At 39.4% G+C, this 14,277-nt stretch overlaps 1 long non-coding RNA gene across 1 annotated transcript; it reads right to left on the reverse strand.

Annotated features, from left to right (window-relative positions):
- Nucleotides 1-491: 491 nt before the first annotated feature.
- Nucleotides 492-13,862, reverse strand: LOC105737908. Its single transcript, XR_001113601.1, has 6 exons — nucleotides 13,813-13,862; nucleotides 11,584-11,760; nucleotides 10,419-10,526; nucleotides 3,512-3,587; nucleotides 1,498-1,532; nucleotides 492-787 (listed from the first exon to the last, which is right to left on the reverse strand). It is a non-coding gene; the product is annotated as an uncharacterized LOC105737908 (long non-coding RNA).
- Between the last annotated feature and the right edge of the window lie 415 nt (nucleotides 13,863-14,277).

Raw genomic sequence — 14,277 nt, forward strand, 5'->3', positions numbered from 1 at the left:
GGAAATATGATATGATTCAAATCCAAACTCAGTGGCCCTAAATACTGTGCTTCAATCTTTAAAACCCAAAAGACATGTGGACCAATGTTTGGAGGAACAAGAGGCTGTGCCCTTCTCCATTGTCAAACTTTAGGGAGAGAAGCCTTCAAGACATGGAGAGTGGTACCCAGCCCCATGGAGAGAAAGAGCATTTCTCACCTAGGAAGGTGCAGTGTAGCCAGAAGTGCTCAGGAGACAGCACCAGATTTTTGCTGGTGGGAGACTTCTGATTCCTTTTCCCTTTTGGGCTCAAAGCTTTGATAAATACAAACTCTCAGGACTAGATGTCATTGCCTGTGGTAGTTCCATGTTTTATATTCACCTAAACATTATACTAGCTTCAAGCCTCTATTATTTGGTTGGAAAGGCAAATCTGGATTTAATAAAAGACAAGTCAAACCCTTATATTCACTTTTGGTCATTTGGGCATCAGTGAAAACAATGAACAGAACTTCTAATGGTAAAACCCTTAGATGCAGCACAAATATTTATTCTGGGCTGAGTCATACCTCAGGAAAGCAGGCCTGTCATATCTGAAAACTGCCCCCGCACAACTGTGAGTTCCAGGATTGCACCCACTTCATTCTTGAGCAATTAAGGGCAAAGACCATCTCCCCTGCCCGTAGCCTCTTTCCACAGTCCTCAGCACCTAGAGGGGCTCAGCAGATCTTTACGGAATGATGAAATGATTTCCTAGTCGCTGTGGTTTGATTGTCCATCAGCAGCAGGTCATTGGGGTTACAAATATCTAAAAGGACAAGATTGAATGGACAGTCTTTAGCACTATTATATTCCTAAACATTTCTATTTTTCATTATTACTATTCATAATCATTTTTAAAAGTACAAATGAGACTCAAATGACAGTCAAATGCCTGCTCCTTAATAATTTCTTCTTAGAGTCCACGATTGCTCCAGAAGGGCAGATAATGAATGTACCCACTTGGCCATTTCTCCTTCAGCCTCCTCCTTACCCCAGGCCCATCTCCTCCCTACTATCACCTCCCTGCCTGCCAGTGTAGCAGGAGCACACAGAACCCAGCACGAGGCACATAGAACACGGCACACAGCACACATCATTCAGCAGAAGCTTTCCTGACTGTTCCTTCCAGACACCAGTTAGGGGCTGAATCTCCACGGCCAGGGAGAAGCAGCCAATAACTGTGGAAATGAGCAGACTCAGTGGCTTCTCTGAGAAAACCTTTATAGTTATGAACAAGACAATGGCAATTACATAACTTTGGTCGCTTTTAATCAGTCTTGTTTGTGTGAAAGAAACCCTGAAATAGTTGAGCTATGACAGCTTCTGGCAGGCAGTGGGCTACATGGCTTTCCAACAGCTATTTGGTTAATTAAAAGCGTTTCAAGCATTTCTTCATGTCCTCTAAATAGCTTAGGTCACTAAGAGGAGGGATTAAGCCACTCCAGTTCCATTTTGCATCACAGCCTTCCAACTTACATTATAGACCAGTTAGATACTGTAGGCCAACCAATCTTTAGGAATGTTCAAAATCAGAGGGAGAAAAATGCACAGAGAAGTTAGTTTAGGAAATCAGATAATTAACTTTTTTTTTTTGAGACGGAGTCTCTCTCTGTCACCCAGGCTGGAGTGTAGTGGTGCAATCTCGGCTCACTGCAAGCTCCGCCTCCCGGGTTCACGCCATTCTCCTGTCTCAGCCTCTCCGAGTAGCTGGGACTACAGGCGCTCGCCACCACGCCCAGCTAATTTTTTTTTATTATTTTTAGTAGAGACGGGGTTTCACCGTGGTCTCGATCTCCTGACCTCGTGATCCGCCCGCCTCGGCCTCCCAAAGTGCTGGGATTACAAGCGTGAGCCACCGCGCCCGGCCCAGATAATTAACTTTAAATCCAAACACCAATTGAATTATAAAAGACAAGACACGTATTTAAAATTTTTTAAAGTTAACCCATTTCAGAGGCACTCTTGTAGATGTCAGGAACATCATTGGTTTCCTTTGGTTCCATGGGGTAAGGAGATATTCGTGTTGACAGAACCTTGAGCATTGCTGAGCACAGAGCGTCTCAGATTTATCAGAAGTATAGCCAGTGATCAGAGCTCCCTGTGCGTGGAGGCCATACTGATTTTGATTGGCACAAATGATTCCTCATTATTGTGGTAATCAATAAGAAAAATGTTAAACGTAATAAAACTCAAATAAGCTTACATTTTTAGTGCAAGTGAGATTATAGTCCTTTTAGTTGCTTATCATTTTTTAGCAAAACAACAAGTTGTCTTATTTACCATTCAAATAATTAAAAACTTTCAGTCTGCATTGAATGATAATACATCAAAATCATGGCTCATCAAATCATTCATTAGTCCCTGTAGATTCGTTTACTGCCTACCCTCAATGTGTCAGGTACTAGCCTATTAGGTTGGTGCAAAAGTAATTGCGGTTTTTGCCGAAGGTAAAACAGCAATCACTTTTGCACCAACCTAATAGAAGAAAAGAAGGCTACGAAATGAAGTTTTACAACATCCCTGCCCACAAGGCCTCCATAAGCTAGTCAGGAACCCAATAATATTACCAGGTGTTGATTTCTTCCTATTTATGGGAAGCAGAGGAAATAGACTGACAGCTGTCTATTGTTCTTAAGCAAGATAAAATATACCAATGTCTTGGCATCCCTTTAAGAGGGTAATTAACACCAGCTAGCTGCTATAACAACTACCATATCTGCATGGCTTAACACAATAAAGGTTTATTTATTTTCACTCAAAGTCCCTACAGGTCAAGTGGCTCTCCTCCATCTTGTAGCCATGGCATCTGGAAAATCTGGAATCCAAGGGTTCAGTGGTAGAAGAAAAAGATGGTAGAGGAAGTACAGGCCTGAAAGTGATAGACATCATTTCCCCTCTCATTCCACTGAACAGAACTGAGTTATATGGGCCCAACCTAACTGCAAGGAAGGCTGGGAAACGTAGTTTTTTGAGATCCTAGGAAAAGGCACAATATAGAGAACACAAGGTTGCCCCTCCTGCAGTCTATTGCAAAAGACCAGACACCTGCAAAGATAGAGGAGGTGATGCAATGTTTACAAAGATCCCATTTAACAAGGTATTTGCTTGTAATTTGTGCTTCTTTATTTTCTCTTCTATTTTTTGATAAAAGATTTGAGGCTCACTTTCCCTTACTTACAATACTTGGAGTTGCTCCTGTGTTCCTGACCAAATCCTGATATAATAATTAGGAACATGGATTTTCATGTCCAAGAGACAAGGGTTGACATACCAGCTCTCCTACAAGGGTGGAAATGCTAATCCTACTTATCTCATAGGGCTGTTCTGACAATTAAATAAGTTAAGGAATCAAAGTACACTGTAGACTGTATAAAATCAAGGGAAAATAAATATTCCATCTAATGAAAAACTGCCATTTCCAAAGGTTATTTCTTCTCCATAGCTTTAATAAAATGACCTTTTAAAAGACCCTTTCATATGAGGTTGATACCTCTGAGAGCTTTATCTTTCCACAGAGGTCTTTTTGAAACTTCTGTTCCACATTCGTTCCTTTGTTTTGTCCAAACCTGTAAAGGAAGAGACATACGGCCCAAGGCTGCATGAGCTCCCCCAGACCATCCCTCAGCACAGCTTGGTGAGCCCAAGAAGGCAATAGGATCTGATTGCAGAGGAGCCCAATTAGACCCCCTTTCCTTGTTTGTTTAGTGTAAAATGAGATTTCCTGAGTTTAACATCCTGTAACTTTGGTTTATACAGCTGAGACTTCTGATTAACGTCTGAGATTGGTTTGCATCCTAGACACAGGCTGCATACCATTACAGAGGGATTTATTTGACTCCTCTGAGAAGGACTCCATTTTGTTCTCCAAAAGCATTGCTTTTCTCAGGTTTATCCAGGAAAGCATGGGTGGCCCTTACATAATCTGGAAATTAATTGTTGACTGTGGAAAGGAGGGGTCGTAGGAAATTCCTAAATTCTAACCTGAGTGCCAAGTCCCAGATTCCTTATGTTATTCTTAAATATCCCTTGCACCCTCCCCTCCACCCTGACACATACTTTTTGTCCATTTGTTTGTCTTTGGGCCTTATGTACATAAAACCAATGTATTCTTTGGAAAATGAGTGCGAAGGCTTTGTGTTTTTAAATTTAAATTAATGGTCTTGTGCAGCAAGTACAGTGGGCATATAACTGATTTTCCAGGGAATGTTGAGAGTGAAATGGGCACCTAGTAATATTCACTCTGAGATAACAGTCAAAAACTGGGATGATCCTTGCCAAACTAAGACTTGTGTTCACCCTAAACATAAAATAAAAGTCTTTTAAAAGCTTTTGATACAATGTTATGTTTTTTCAATTTTTACATACTCAGGTCATTGAATAGCATCTCATATTACACATGTCATGATGTCTACCTTACACGAAGCTATAATAAATGACCTCATGTGCTTTTCAAAATCAGTATCCTTCTCATTGCTCATGAATTTGCGTTTCTTTTACATATTTATTAATCACTAATATTTCAAGGTCTATAAATTGACTGTTCATACTCATTGCCCATTTTTCTGTTGTGTTTTCCTTTCCTTCCTGATTTATGTGAGCTCCTATGTATTCTAGATGTGAATTTTTTTGAAAATTTAAGATTTTTTTTTTTTTTTTGAGATGGAGTCTTGCTCTGTCCCCCAGGCTGGAGTGCAGTGGCACATCTTGGCTCACTGCAAACTCCACCTCCTGGGTTCACGCCATTCTCCTGCCTCAGCCTCCCAAATAGCTGGGACTACAGGCACCCACCAACACGCCTGGCTAATTTTTTTGTATTTTTAATAGAGACGGGGTTTCACCATATTGGCCAGGATGGTCTCGATCTCCTAACCTCATGATCCGCCTGCCTCGGCCTCCCAAAGTGCTGGGATTACAGGCTTGAGCCACCACGCCTGGCCTGAAAATTTAAGATTTTATAACTGTCTTTCATTAGTATCCCTTCTTCCATGTTTGTCTCTGACATTCTTGGTTAAATATATATTTTTAATTTAGAGGTAATCATATTTACAGCTATCCTTTATTTACATTTATCACTTTATTAAGTTTTCCTTTTTGGTTTGTGCTTTTGAAATCCTACTGATAGTCTTCCCTCATCTCAGTGATGTTCTTCCTATTTTCATAAGTTTTATATCTTTACATTTTACATTTAGGATTTTGTTCCATTTGGAGTTGATTTTAGAGGTGTTATGAGTTGGGGACCTACTTTTAATTTTCAAACTTTAGACCCAGGTTTCCCAATACATTTGCTGAGCCTCTGTGCTTTCACTACTTCACTACACATCAAGTTTGCAGGTTTCTCCACCTGTTCCTGGCTTGTATGCCAATTTCTGTTCTAAAATACTATTTGTTTGACAAATGTTTGGAAACATGTCCTATTATCTGGTAGGGCTATTCCCCCATCTCTTTTCTTCATTTCCAAAGTTTCTTAACTATTGAATGTATTTTGAATTGGTTTTCCAATTTGCCAAAACCTGTTACTGAGAAATTGCTTAGAATTGTATTGAATTGATTAATGGATTTTAGCAAAACTGATTATTCATAAAATTAACTCATCCAACAGGTAGCAGCAGCAAAAATGGCAAAGTGAGGACTTTTGAGAATTCCTTTCTCTATGGAAACAAAACTCTGGGGAAAAATGTTCTGAATCAACCTTTTCAGAACTCTGGAAATTAGCCAGAGACTTGAAGCAATTCAGGTTGCATTTATTCAAGAAAAGTGACAGAATCTCAGTAAGAACAGCAAGCTTTGAGGGATTTGAACTTGCCCGGTTGCCTTCCTTCTTTCTCCATCTCTGCAGGGGCCTTAAAACTAACATCCCACACTCATAATGAAAACCTGGCAGGAGGCAGAACAGGATTGGAGCTGCTTCAAAGCCTTAGGTCTGGAGAACTCATCACCTATGAGGATCCTCAATAAGACTCAAAGCTGATTCCGCCTCAGAAACCACGGAGACTCAAAGGCAAATTCAAAGTGCTGAAGTTAACTCATCCAATCAGTCAACTCTTGTACAGAGCTCCTTTTTTTGTTCTTAGAGTGTGTTTTATTCTAATAAAGGTGTTTTATATTGTTGTTTTATTATTCTTAAATACCGTATTTTTGTTGCTATTATAAATGGTATTTCTATTGCCATTTTGTCTAACATTTTCTGGTGGTCAAATTTCTAGCTAGTGTGGAAGAACACTGATGGTTTTTACTTATTGGTTATCTCTCTGGCAATCTCACTAAACCTCATGATAGTAGTAATGGCTCCTCTGGATTACCCATCCCCTCTTGATAATTTCTGTTGAAATAATCACATTATGTGCAACTAATGACGACGTCACTGCTCTTATAGTCTCTATGTGCATTTCTTTTTCTTTTCTTAATGCTTTGACTCATTCAGTTGACTGCCATTCACAGAACAGATGTTGAACACTTACACATATAATGGTTGTTTTCATTATCATGTGCCTAAAGAGAATGTGATTAAAATTTGCCAGTTCAATATAATATTGGATGTAGGGTTTTGATAAATAACTTTCAACAAACTACAAGATCTATCTTCCCTTTCTAGTATTCTAATGGCACTGGTTTTTTAAAAATGATAAATTGGTATTGAAGTTGTCTTATGCTTTTTTCTGTATCCATTTCCATTAAGATAATTATTTGGAATTTTTCTACTTTTCATTGTATGATATATTGAATAATTATATTTTCTGAGGCTGAACTGTCCTTGAATCTCTGTTATGAATGCTGCTTGATCATGAGATACTATTTTTCATGCTGTCATTAAATTAGTAAATTAATTTTTATTTAGGATCTTAAATCTACATATATAAGTAAAACTGATTTTTTTTGCTCTTATAATATCTTCGTCCAATTTTAGAATCAATCTTATAAAGTGTGAGGCCTCATGAAGTGTTTTGAGATGACTTCACTTTTTATATTGTATGGGACAAGTTCCATCAGTTAGGGATTACCTGTTTCCTGGAAGTTTAAAATTACATAGCTACCTATAGAAAATTATATCATTAATATTTAATTTTCTTTCATGGTTACCAGTCTGTACATATATACACATATTTATGTGTGTATATATACATATATAAATAAATTTGTATTGAGCATACATATATACATACACGCATATATACTGAATTTGGCATATCAGAAATCCATCTATTATCAATGAGATTTCCATTTTATTGGCAGATAGTTCTTACAGTGTTACTATATGTTAAGTTTAGTAATTTGCTTAATTTACTATCATTTTCCAATTTTCATAGTCCATTTTATCTATTACCATCTTCTCTCTAACTTCGGGATAATTTTTGTCAGAAATCTAGCTGACATTTTAGTATTTCCATTTCATGGGCTGAAGGATTTGTTAATCATCTGGTGTGTGTTTTTGTGTGCTTTTTTTTTAAAGCAAAGATTTTTTTACTTGTACGAAAGTAAGATATAGACAAACTAGATGCTAAAAGAAAATAAGCAAATAAATACTCACTATGAAAAGTGAAAAATAATAGAAAACATTCTAATACATATGACAATATTTCCTTCTTTTAATTTCTTGCCTTTGGAACTTTTTAAAATTTTTATGATTTTTTTTTGAGACAGAGTCTCGCTCTGTCACCCAGGCTGAAGTGCAATGGCCCGATATTGGCTCACTGAAACCTCCGCCTCCCGGGTTCAAGTGATTATTTTGCCTCAGCCTCCCAAGTAGCTTGTAATACAGGCATGTGCCACCACACCCGGCTAATTTTTAAATTTTTAGTAGAGATGGGGTATCGCCACTTTGGCCAGGCTGGTCTCAAATTCTGGGCCTCAGGTGATCTGCCCGCCTTGGCCTCCCAAAGTGCTGGGATTATAAGCGTGAGCCCCCATGCCTGACCCCTTTGGAACTTTTATTAAATTAATGTTAGTGCTTCTATCTTCCATATCTTTTAAATTTTTTCCTCAATCATCATATTACTTTATTGCTTTGGAATGTATTCTGGAAGACATTATTTAAATTCAACTTACAAATTGATTCTTCAGCTGTATCTATTATCTATTCATCTGTAAAAATCCATTCATTAAGCCCTTTATTTCATCAATTTCATTTGTCATGCCCAAAGACTTCATGTATGCTTGTTCTTGTTTTCAATATCTTTTTTATTCTGAGGATAGCTGTATACGTGTATATATATATATACACACACATACACACATTTAGAGCTCAGAAAAACAACACTCCAAAAAGAAGGCCTCAGCAGCAGCCTCAGCAGTGAAAGTTTTTCTCTTTCTCCTGACCTTCTGTCTCTCAGTCCTTGGCCAGCCATAGAAATGAAAATCTCTCTTTCCCAAGGCAGATCATAGAAACCAAAGCCCCTCTGTCCCTAAGTCAATCATAAAACCTGGAAATATTACGTAAGTGTTGTCTCTGCCTTTTTGTGTAAAAACTGGCCACAGAGAAATTATCTGACCTACCTTGTTTGACTGTAGATCATAAGACCCCTAATATGGTTTGGCTCTGTGTCCCCACCCAAATCTGTCCTTGCATTGTATTAATCCCCACATGTCAAGGGCAGGACCAGATGGATATAATTGAATCATGCGGTCAGTTTCCCCCATGCTATTCTCATGATAGTGAGTGATTTCTCACGAGATATGATAGTTTTATAAGGGGCTTCCCCTTTCTCTCAGCACTCATTCTCTCTCCTGCCACCCTGTGAAGAGGTGACTGCTGCCATGATTGTAAGTTCCCTGAGGCCTCCCCAGCCATGTGGAACTGTGAGTCAATTAAGCCTCTTTTCTTTATAAGTTAGGTAGTCTCAGCTATTTCTTCATAGCAGTGTGAGAATGGACTAATACCACCCCATTCCAGAGAGGGTCCTGCCCAATACTCAGAAGGAAAGAATGCAGGCTCAGAGAGGCTAAGAAGAGTCCAGATAGACAGGGCTTGCTGGGTGTCCCCACTCTGCCTATTAGCATTAGATCATATACTTTTGGTCCAATCATATTTCTATACAGCTGTGCATACTTTGCTGAACCTAAGCATAAAAACTGACAATTTCCTCTATATCTTTGCATCTTCATTCTGAAGGCTACTGTGTATATGCATTAAGTAAATTTGTATGTCTTATCTCCAATTAACCTGCATTTTGCAAGATGATTTGTCAGTGAACCTTCAGAAGACAATATACATATTTTATATTCTTATTCTATAACATTCTGTTAGTTTTGATTCCTCAAGTATTGATATTTCTGTTTATTCAGTGGTTCTCGTAGTGCTTTGGCCAGAGGGATTTCCTGTGAGGTCATCTTTTATTCTCATGGGACTACTAGCTGCTTTGTTTACAATGTGTGCTGGATGATGGAGTAAAAGCATGCCTTTAGTTTATTTTCCTCCAGGAAAGTTTGGGGCTGTTCCAGGGAACAGAGTTCCCAGTGTTACATTCTAGGTTCTGGACTCTCCTTACTGCCTTCTCCCCACCATGGGACTTTCTAGGATTTCCTTTCCAGGCACTGCTCTGTCCCCATGGTTATCAACCCCTCTGTCATTACATGTCCCACTTGGTGGAGGGGGCTCAGGGGCTCTGTCAGGCTGGCCAAGTCTGCTGTACCATTTGCTGAGGACTCCACCCATGCTGTGCTCTAGTTCCAAGTTAATGTCACCCACCCACTTTGGGCTGAGACAGGGCTGACCCATGTTTTATTCTTACTCTGTTGATGTTAAAGCACTGACAGAGATCCATTCAGGGAAGCATGAGAATAAAAGCAAAACTAAACAACCAACACAAAACAAGTCCACCCCTCCCTGGCTGTGGGTGATGATTCTCTCCAGCTCCAGGCTGCTATCCAGTTCCTCTTCCACCTTCTGCTTCAGCCATGGGGACTCAATGACCTTCTCTTCTGCTAAGGGCTCCCCACAATCTTTATGTCAGGCTTTATAAAGTTCTGATGTCATTGACCTCCATGTATCATGCACGGCCTCTCAAGAATAGAGTGAAGACACCCATATCTTAAGTATCTCTTCTACAACCTCTAGTGCACTATTTAAAATTCTTAAAATAAAAGAATCCAGGATACAAGATGCAGGTGGTGATGATCAGAATGAAGGGCCTGGAATAGAGATTCCTAGAAAGAAGTAGCATGAAGAACATTTGGAGGGATTGGTGAGCTGGCAGCCATATCAATCCAAGGCCCACTCTTCCTAACATGGTTGGTGGGACTCGGTGTCTACAGAACAGCTGGTACAGCCTTGAATTCTTAGATCACATGCTGGTCACATTGCATGGCTTTGCTGAAGGTGAAAACTTGCTTTCAATATTAAAACTAGACAGAGTAATCATTGACAGATAGCAGTGAGATGATATCTGGTGGAGTTAAGTTACCTTGGGAATAGACGGCTGCGTTCAGAATTTATTTGACGTGCATATGCAGTCTGTCATCTTTCCAGCCAATCCCATATTGCTGTCTTCCCTCTCCATTATCTCCCCAACCTGAGAGATTAAAGAGAAACATTTTGTTTGTCAGCTCAGAAGTAAGCACTGTCCATTACCTGATAAGACTGAAGCAGGGTTTAACAAGCCAATTTGAACCAAATAGAAAATGTCCTATCATGATATCAGCCGGTCCCTTTGTTTGTGCATACTGTTCCTGTGTTCTTGATAATCTGGTAAAATCCAGTGAAACTTAGTATATATGGATGTCAGAAATGAATGCTCACTTTGGAAGCCTGCTGGAAGAAGTCAATGCATTTGTCTACAGGAAGTGCTTAGATTTATAACCTACAGGATTGAGGACAGTGAAAATGAGAAAGGCATTTCATGTCAATTAGAAAATATCTCCAGAATCTTCTGATTCTATCTCAAGTGAGAAGCCAAGTCCAAAAAGGCTGGAGACCAATTTCTAAATATCATCTTTGTATTTGTAAAAGCTTTGACATTTTGGGAGGGATAAAAGTATGTGCCTATGAATATCCAGATGTTAACTCCTCTGAATGAACAAAGACAGCGCTTCCCCCATCACCTGGGAAATTCAGTAGGTGAAGTAGAACTTAGTAGAGCCTGTGTTTAGACCCTTGGGGGATGTTGGTTTAAGAACTCTACTACTGGCCGGGTGCGGTGGCTCATGCCTGTAATCCCAGCACTTTGGGAGACCGAGGCAGGCGGATCACGATGTCAGGAGTTCGAGACCAGCCTGACCAACTACCCAAGAATTTTGTGAGGTGTTTTATACCATCCACAACCTATAGATGAAGAACTGAGACTCCTAGATGCATTTAACTGCCCACAGTACTAAGAAGCATTGTGCGTATGTTGCTAAAGACATACAAGACATTATTTTCTCTCTTTACCTACAAAATCTCCACTGAGCTTTCTTGGGGACAAGTCTGAGATATAGCATGTAGGTAAACACTGACTTAATGTGTCTCAACTTTTAAGGAAGAAATAAAGGTAAATGGCAGTGATTAGCCATTGTCACCATGCTGTTTGTCCTGGTACTGAAATTGTGTGTAGCAGACGGGCTCTGAGTGGCTCTATTTCTCATACATACTTTTGTCTTTAATGTGGGTGCACAAATGTGGCAGAAGTTCAAGTGTAGAGTGATGTGATCAGCCAAACGGTCCCCTGTGGATAGAAAAGAAAGATTGTAAGATAGGTCAGGAACACAGAACTATTGGTCATCCCTTTGAAGTGCAGCATTGGTCTTGGCTTCTGATCCAGGTTGAACCTAGATTTAAAGAAAAATTAAACCATATTGGTTTGTTAATTAGGAATCTCAAATACAGCCATTGTCGTCTACTGAGGTCCTCAGCAACAGAAACATTGAAGAAAGAGTGGAGAGTGAAGAGAAAGAGAGAGAGAAAGGAGGAGGAGAAAGAGGAGGAGAGAAAAGGAAAGGAAAGAAGCAAAGAAGAAAAGAGGAAGGGAGGAAGGAAGGAAGGAAGGAAGGAAGGAAGGAAGGAGAAAAAAGAAAAGAAAGAAAGAAAGAGGAAGAAAGAAAGAAAGAAAGAAAGAAAGAGGAAGAAAGAAAGAGAGGAAGAAAAAAGAAGGAAATAAGGAAGGAAGGAAGGAAGAAAGAAAGAGAGGAAGAAAAAAGAAGGAAATAAATAAGGAAGGAAGGAAGGAAGAAAGAAAGAAAGAAGAAAAGAAGAAAAAAGAAAGGAGAGAAGGAAGGAAGGGAAAAAAGAGAAAGGAAGAAAGAAGAAAGAAAGGAAGAAAGAAGAAAGAAGAAAGAAAGAAAGAAAGAAAGAAAGAAAGAAAGAAAGAAGAAAGAAAGATAAAGGGAGGGAAAGAGAGACAAAAAGAGGGGCAAGTCACTCTTCATCTCTGTGTATATATAGATACATCTTTGCCCTCGCAGAACTTACTGCCTGAGGAAATTTTCAATAAAATGTTAAGATTCCAATGGTAGATAAATGAGGCAAATATGAAAGGTCCCTTGATACATGGGAGAAAATTCAATAAATTTAAAAACAGAAAAATTTTTCTTGGCCAATAATCTAATAAATAATAGGTTTAAAACCATCTTGTGATACTAGGCATAGATAGAAAAATTTGCATGCACACATATATGTGCATGCGAACACACAGAGACCCCCACTCTGATATTGGTGAGACTGGGCTGCATTTAGCATGCAGCAGCTCCTGAGAGCACTTTCCAGTCCAATAGCATAAAAAGAAACCAGAGCCTTCTTTGATTGTTGTTGCTCTTTTCCTGTGACCAGGTGATCCCATCATTTAGAATTTTACCTAATGAAAAATTTAACAGAAGCAAAAATCTATTCAAGCACATTTCTTGTATCTAAAATAATACAAATTCCCCACCAATAATTGGTTAATTACTGTATGTAAAAAATATTAGATTTTTCAACAACCAAGAAAATGTTGGTACATTTAAAGACTACAGGGAACTGCTGGGCATGGTGGCTCATGCCTGTAATTCCAGTCCTTTGGGAGGCTGGGGCAGGTGAATCACTTGAGGCCAGGAGTTCAAGACCAGCCTGGCCATCGTGGCAAAACCCCATCTCTACTAAAAATACAAACAAACAAACAAAACTGTGTGTGGTGGCTGGTGCCTGTAGTCCCAGCTACTCAGGAGGCTGAGGCACAAAAATCTCTTGAACCTGGCAGGTGTAGGTTGCAGTGAGCCGAGATTGCGTCACTGCACTCCAGTGTGGGCAACAGAGCAAGACTCTGCTTCAAAAAAAAAAAAGAAAAAGACTTTTAAAATGCCCAATCATATATGTTTTATTGATACCTAATGCACTTATAAAATTGCCTAGCTACCGCAAAATATATAAGCTTTTAAACATACGTGCTGTAGAAAAGAGTTCTTATGATATAGAACATACCTTGAGGTTAATTTTGAAATTTGAAAGAGCGTGATTTGCATATTACAGCCTGAAGAAAATAACAGTAAGAATTCTCTACCTCATACTCTTTCCTTCCTCTTGCTCCTACTCATAAATCCTTCTTTCACCACCGCATCTCCCCTCCCAATAAAATCTAAGCCATGTGACTTTTTTCAACATCTGCTTCCTTTCTTTTCTTTCATAGAAAGCACGCATGAATAATCAGACCGCACTGCTGCTGTTAATTGTAAAAATCATTAGTAAACTTCCAGGTGCTGTTTACTATATAAGCATTGTAATTTTCTATCCTAAAATCAGCAACTCCCCCACATCATTGTCTGCCCCAGGGCATGAGCACTGTGCAGCTTTGAGGTTGTCAAAGGCGGTTGCAGCCCCATTTACTGGGACTGAAAGAGATCGATCCACACCTGCAGCGTTTGAGGCAATAATTCCTGATATTAACCAGACCTCATGAGGAGAGGGCCCTTTTGCCAGCCTCCTCATGATTCAGTGCTCTCCAATCCATGTGGAATCATTGAATATGCTGTGATTGGCTGACACCCACCATGTCCATTCTTCCCCTTTCTGCCATCACTCCACCTATTGTCCAAAGATTCTGGAAAGAAACCTGTAGAGAAGAGAAAGCGAGTTTAGATGCCATTTGTCTCTAACTTGTAAGCCCGGCATGCCTGAATTTTTGCAATTGCAAATACAGTGCAGAGGAAGAGCAAACTCAAGAACCCTCCAGAGCCCAAACTGCAAGATGCAGGAAGAATCCTGGAGATTTAACTGAGAGAAGAGATCATAGTACAGAGAGGAAGTAACTTGCCCAATGCCATACAAACACTGCCTAACGCTTTGGTTACACAAAACAGATTACAACTTCCATCTGT

The sequence above is a fragment of the Nomascus leucogenys genome, chromosome 19 (genome assembly GCF_006542625.1).
Source record: "Nomascus leucogenys isolate Asia chromosome 19, Asia_NLE_v1, whole genome shotgun sequence".
NCBI classification, from domain to species: Eukaryota; Metazoa; Chordata; class Mammalia; order Primates; family Hylobatidae; genus Nomascus; species Nomascus leucogenys.